General features: G+C 30.9%; 1 long non-coding RNA gene across 1 annotated transcript; it reads left to right on the top strand.

Annotated features, from left to right (window-relative positions):
* The first annotated feature begins 1,160 nt into the window (after positions 1–1,160).
* LOC133800511 (uncharacterized) lies at positions 1,161–1,722 on the top strand. The gene is made up of 3 exons (XR_009876497.1): positions 1,161–1,194; positions 1,347–1,387; positions 1,489–1,722. It is a non-coding gene; the product is annotated as an uncharacterized LOC133800511 (long non-coding RNA).
* Positions 1,723–7,398: the final 5,676 nt, after the last annotated feature.

The raw sequence follows: 7,398 nt of genomic DNA, 5'->3' as shown, positions 1-7,398 counted from the left end.
GAAAATTTTATTTGCCTTAATATAATTGCATATTTTTGTCAGTGCTAGAATGAGGCCGCTGCATGAGTTTCTAAAAATGATTTTAGGTATAAAGATATATAATCCAAGCCATTTGTACGATTTGTTGGCTTATATATCTAGTCCTTGAAAAATGGGTGGGTGGGGTCTAGTACGAAACATAGCCTTGATGATTAGATGGTTTTGTCTTCCTAATCATTTTTCTCTGTAGTTATCTTGCTTTTCTTTCAAATCTACACTATAGTTTTTGATGATCAAATGGGGTGTAGCAGTTGTTCACCACGCAATTGCAGTTTGAGAATTTGAATTTAAACTACCATCAAAAGATTTATGTATGTTTTCTAAAGAAATTGAGTATAAGTATTGACCGTATAATGTAGAAAGTGAGTCAAAATATTTGCACCTTACGTTATTGTTTCTGCTTCAAGGTATGAATTTTATAATCTCACAAACATACCCATTTCATGTGTAAAATGTGGACTCTCCCCCTCTTAGATACTTTAGATAATATTTGTGGTCTAGACCTGATGCACGAGGTAAATTGTTCTTCATTTTCTTTGTCTAGACGGATGCTGCAGAAATAAAATATTGAACATAATTCATTGAAACATCATTTTGCTCTGAGGCTACTTTTAATTTTTAGATTCAACACTATATGTTAATTGACATTTTTTTTTATCAAGAACATGAATGTAGTAGCTTTGTGTGTCTTAAGATTCCTTTCTTCTTTCCACAAAAGAACTTAAAAGATTGATTCTTGCTTATTCATTACCTACAACCTTATGGATTTGATGTTGGTCAATCTGAGAAAGGATCAGTCTTCAAAGGATTGTATCTTGGCGTAGAAGGCATACAAGTAGGAGGCTAGGTGAGACCATTAGTACTTAGATGAAATTTCCTCATTTGTCTTGAAATCTACTTTTCTACTAAGTTTAGAGGAAATTTCATGATACCTCTCCCCACTTTCATGTTATGTTAATAATAGTAGGTAGTCATGGAATTTCTAGTTCTCTTTTCATAGTAGCATAGATTCACTTGAAACTGTAGTTATAGCATTTAGTTCTCTTCTTAAAAGCTTGTGCAACTGTTATTCTCCAGAGATCACTAATTGTGCCTTCAGAGCTAGCTTATGGAAAGAAAGGAGTTCAATAAATTCCTCCAAATGCTACAATAGAGGTAATTCATATAGTTACTCCAAAACTCAGCATCATTTAAAGGCTAGCTTTGCACTTTAAACTCCTTCATTTTGATCATTATGCCACCCTTTCCAATGGCCCCTTCCAAAACTCCTTCATGTTTACTAAGATCCATAAGCTTTGAATTTGCAGTTAAATGTTGAACTACTGGCCATCAAACAGAGCCCATTCGGGTAAGTAATTGATGCTGGAGTCTGTATGTTGTCTGGCATAGTTTACAGTTTACATACTCTTTGTGATAGTTTACTTAAGTTATTACTATTATGTTATCCAGGTTTGTTGTAAAAATTGTTGAAGGCTAATGAAAATCAATGTCTTCCTGCCGCTCGAAGGGTCGTCTAATTTTTGTGAATGAAAATTTGAAGCTCATAAATGGTGGTTAAAAGGGTTGCTTCTCTTTTATGCTCTTTATGTAAATAAACTGGCCACTTTGTTCCTAGGCTAGATTTGCATAAAAGAAAAAAAAAAGATATATGTAACCTGCATAGCATAAGACAAATAAGTTTTTTTTTTTATATTGTTACAAGTCTTATTTAAAGATATCGATAAATTTTCATTAGTTTAATTTTAGGAGTTCTATTTTAAAACTACTTTTCTCAGTGTATTGAGCTTGTTGCTAGAGAGGTGTCGATTTTCCCATCGAGTTAACTCGTTGCTGATTTCTCTTTTTTTGGTACTTTTTATTTTTCGCCGATAAAAGTACTGTTAGGAACGAAATGTCTAATCCTACTTCAAGGTTATCTCATGGATAATTATTGATTTTGAGACTTGAGGCTATTTTAATATTATTAATTTGATCCTTTTTATCATAATTTTCTTATATTTACTTTCTAAAAAAAATTAGTATTTTTTTTAAGTTTAGACAAAAAAAACATGAATTATCAAACACTTTTTATTTAAAAAAAAATTGAACAAAAATAAAAATAAAAGTTACCAAACATGTTTTTTTTTTTTTTTATAAAATAAAAAACAAAAATAGTTACCAAATACATTTCTATTTCTTAAAAATAAAAAAATATTTCTTTTTTCTATTGTAAAAAATTCAAAAACAAAATTTTTACCAAACACCATCATTACTTGTCGTTTGCTTACTACAAAACAAGCAAATATACTCGTGTCGTTTTTCATCATTTAAAAATTACAATCGTTTTGTCAAATTCAATTCAAGTTAATATATAGGTTTCTCATCATTTTCATAAATATTAGTCATTGGAAAAATGGTCTTTTTTTATAGTGCAATTTGCATTTTGGCCTAGTTTCAATAGTTTTTAGCTAAATGACCTCTTTTATTAATGATTTTTTTGTATTACCCATTTTACCCTTAAAATAAAATAATAATAAATTAAAACAAAAACCCTAATAACTATAATCTTCTTCCTCTCACCCATCCACAACCATCCACTATCATCCCCCGCTGCCACCACCACCACCACCACCACCGGCGACCACTTCCCCCTACCGTCGGCGAACACTGCTCATCACCAGATGCTGCCATTTCTCCACAAATCCAGCCACCACTCATTTAAAGGTTGGTTTATAATGGTTTTTTTTTATATATAAAATATGAGATTTTTGATATTGTTTTTGTAGATTTAAATTACAAAATGATTGTTTTAGTATATTGAAAGTATAAGTAAGGATTTATGTTTATTTATGGGGTTTTTTTGGAGATTAAAGCTTGAAAATCTGAAAAAAAAAATTAATGGTGGTTTCGGCTATTTTCGAGATAGATAAATCCAGAATTTTTTGACAACTTGTCTAATGTTTAGACAAGGAGTTTAATATTTTAGACCAGTTGTCTAAATTTCAAACCAGTAGTCGTATTTTTTCGACCACCTGTCTAAAATTTAGACCATCTGTCAAATTTAGGCAGGTAGTCTAATTTTTAGACAGATCGTCATATATTTTCAACCACCTATCGAATTTTTAGATGGGTTGTCGAATTATCAGACATGTTGTCTAATTTTCAGACAGGTTGTCGAATTTCTAGATTTTCAACTTGATTTTCATTTTTTATATAACTTTTTAATCAAAGTAATACCAATAATTTATATTTGTTTATTATTATTTTTTTTTTTCAGATGTCCTTAAAAAATATTGTAATATTATGTGATGGAATGTGGAAAAAGAATGAGAACTCGTGGAAATGGATTTCAAATGGCTCACGATCAAGATCAAGTTTGGTACAAACTAACCTAACTTATGAGGAGTTAGTTGAACATATTTATGAAGTTACATAAATCGATCGCAACCTCTTCGATATAGAATTAACTTACAAGATAACGACAATGGTGGAGATTGAACCAATTGCAATAAAAAATAGTAGAGACATTGTTAATTTCTTTACATGGCAAGAACGTGATTTGGTTCCATTATGTCTGGGTTTGATCAAGAAGATGGAAAATGTGCTCATTAAGGATAAACTTATTACTACTATTGATTCTACTACAAATGTTAATTAAGATCCAATAACCTACTTTCAAAATTGTTCTACTCGATAGCCATCTTCTCCTTGTAGTATGACAATGTTCATGTATCAAACTCTTATAGTATGACTTGTATTGGATATTTATTAGCAAAGGCAATGAAATGGTATTTTGTTTATGTATAAAACTGTTCTGGTATACCACAAACTGTTATAGACTACTTGTGTTGGATGTTTCTGTTTCAGACCTCTTTGTGTTATATTTCGACAGCCTGTCTAAAATTTTCGACAGCTACTCTCAAATTTTGACGGCCTGTCTAAAACTTTCGACAGCTAGTCTAAAATTTCGACTTCCAGTCTAAAACTTTTGACAACTAGTTTGAAATTTCGACTGGTTGTCTAAATATTTTGACAGCTAGTCTCAAATTTTGATGCCCTGTCTAAAACTTTCGACAGCTAGTCTAAAATTTCGTCTGCATGTCTAAAAATTTTGACAGTTAGTCTGAAATTTCGACAGCTAGTCTAAAATTTTGACTGCCTGTCTAAAAATTTCGACAGCTAGTCTCAAATTTTGATAGGTTGTCTAAAATGTTTGAAATGTCTAAAAGGGCTCCAATAACACAATAAAAGAACATATATCTCAAGTAACATTTTATAAAGTTAAACAAAACTTAATCTTTATGAGATTATGATGATTACAGATTGAGTGGTACATATTTCAATCAAACTACTATGATGATCAAGGATTGAGTGGTAGATAATCTATTGAGGTACTATTATGATGATTATGTTTATAGTATAAGAACAACACTTTATCATGTAGAATTGGATCTTAATTAATTATACCTTTTTGACAATTAGTCGTGAGTTTCGACAACTTGTCTAAAAATTTATAAAGTTAAACAAAACTTAATCTTTATGAGATTATGATGATTACAGATTGAGTGATACATATTTCAATCAAACTACTATGATGATCAATGATTGAGTGGTAGATAATCTATTGAGGTACTATTACGATGATTATGTTTATAGTATAAGAACAACACTTTATCATGTAGAATTGGATCTTAATTAACATTTGTAGTAGAAGCAATATTAGTAACAAGTCTATCCTTAATGAGCATATTTTCCATCTTCTTGATCAAACCCACACATAATGGAACCAAATCACGCTCTTGCCATTTAAAGAAACTAACAATGTCTCAACTATTTTTTATTTCAATTGGTTCAATCTCCACCATTGTCATTATTTTGTAAGTTAATTCTATATCGAAGAGGTTGCGATCAATTTCTATAACTTCATAAATATGTTCAACTAACTCCTCATAAGTTAGGTTAGTTTGTACCAAACTTCATCTTGATCGTGAGCTATTTGAAATCCATTTCCACGAGTCCTCATTCTTTTTCCACATTCCATCACATAATATTACAATATTTTTTAATGACATCTGAAAAATAATAATACAATAAACTAATATAAATTATTGGTATTACTTTGATTAAAAAGTTATATAAAAAAAATGAAAATCAAGTTGAAAATCTAGAAATTCGACAACCTGTCTGATAATTAGACAACCCGTCTAAAAATTCTACAGGTGGTTGAAAATATATGACGATCTGTCTAAAAATTAGACTACTTGTCTAAATTTGACTAAATTTGACAGATGGTCTAAAATTTAGACAGGTGGTCGAAAAAATACGACTACTGGTCTGAAATTTAGACAACTGGTCTAAAATATTAGACTCCTTGTCGAAAAATTAGACAAGCTCTCAAAAAATTATGGATTTCTCTATCTCGAAAATAGCCGAAACCACCATTAATTTTTTTTCTTCAGATTTTCAAGCTTTAACCTCCATAAAACCCCAGAAATAAACCTAAATCCTTACTTATACTTCAATATACTAAAACAATCATTTTGCATTTTAAATCTAAAAAACAATATAAAAAATCTCATATTTTATATATAATTTTTTTTTTATAAACCAACCTTTTGAATGAGTGGTGGCTGGATTTGTAGAGAAATGGCAGCATCCGGTGATGAGCAGTGTTCACTGGCGGTATGGGGCAGTGGTCGCCGGTGGTGGTGGTGGTGGTGGCGGTGGGGGATGATAGTGGGTGGTTGTGGATGGGTGTGGGTGGATGGATGAGATGAAGAAGATGATAGTTATTAGGGTTTTATTTTAATTTATTTTAAGGGTAAAATGGGTAATACAAAAAATTCATTAATAAAAGAAGCCATTTAGCTAAAATATTTTGAAAGTAGGTTATTGTGCAAAATGCACTATAAAAGGGGTCTATTTCCACCAATTTCTCTAAATATTATCGTTTATAAGATGATTATCAATTTATATAAATAATGTCGTTTTATAAATATATAAGTTGGTACTGGAGTGGAGGTTTGTCATCTACACTACATCTGCAATGCAAGACGTGAATTAAGAGTAAAATACTTTTTAGGAATGGTCAAGAGTTACTGTAACATGTTCATAATAACCTTGGAACTATATATAATGCACAACATGTCCAATTATTACAGAATATCTTTTCAAATGCTTCTTGAATATCTTATGCTAAGATTTTTTAAGTGCATATAAAATTGACAAACATATTATATATAAACTGGGTTTTCTTATAAACAATTAATACAAGAGAAGTAAATAATCTTTGTTGTTTTTTACTATGCAATTAAGAAAGATAATGCAGTATATATATAGAACACAACCTAGCATGATTATGTAGCCAGAAGAACGTACCAGTCACACCACACTCTACAAAAAACGTAACTTTTGCACCGGCGAAAGTCGTCTTGGCTTTGTCGATGCGTTTTTGCGTCGGTAAAAGTCCATCGGTAATAGGACTTTTGTCAGCACAAAACAAACCGCGTCGGAAAAAGTAACTTTTAATGATGCAAAAATGCGTTGGCTCAAAAATGGACACGTCAAGGAAAAAGTTTGCACAGAATTGTCAAAAACACTTTTGGCGGCGCAAAATCACGCTGGCAAAAGTGAGACGTTTTAGCAGCGTAAAATGATGCCGGCAAAGAATTTTAGCGGCGCAATCTTGCACCGGCAAAATTTTAACTTTTTCTGGCTTTATAATGTGCTGGAAAAAGTTCATCATTGTACCGACAAAAGTTTGTTATTTTTACCGACAAGGCCTTTTGCCGATGCAATTTTGCGCAGGGAAAAGTAATTTAAAAAAAATTAAAATAATTTATATTTAATAATTTTAATTTATATTAAATTAATTAATTATTTAATTTTGTTGACGCCGCTTTTCGTCAACAGTGAAAAATGAGCACGAAAACAATAATCAATTATGGTCAATAAAAATATGATAACACAAATACGATTTTTTACGTGGTTCAGCAGTTAAATCTGCCTAGTCCACGAGTCTTTGTTATTATACTTAAGATGATCTCTGAAAATTCTTCAAGGATGAATTCTCCAGAGTTTTCTCTCAAGATCACAAAAATTCGGTCCTTTACAATGGTGCATAACCTCTCTATTTATAGAGAAGATTTCAGAATACTATCCCACATATTTTGGGAAGTTATTCTGTATATGCAAATAAATTAAATGGCATTAAAAGCCTGCAATCCTATATACAAGGAAACATCCCCTGAAGATCAGGGGGCGTATAACTGAACAAATAATATCCCTTGATTATAGGGGATTTATAGCAATCAATGTAGACTGCGTCTCTCATTGATGATTCATAAAGATATTCAAAATTATTATCTTATATCGCCAAGG

The sequence above is a fragment of the Humulus lupulus genome, chromosome 9 (assembly GCF_963169125.1).
Source record: "Humulus lupulus chromosome 9, drHumLupu1.1, whole genome shotgun sequence".
NCBI lineage: Eukaryota > Viridiplantae > Streptophyta > Magnoliopsida > Rosales > Cannabaceae > Humulus > Humulus lupulus.
The sequence above is the reverse complement of the archived record's forward strand: the minus strand, read 5'-3'. Positions and strand labels throughout refer to the sequence as shown.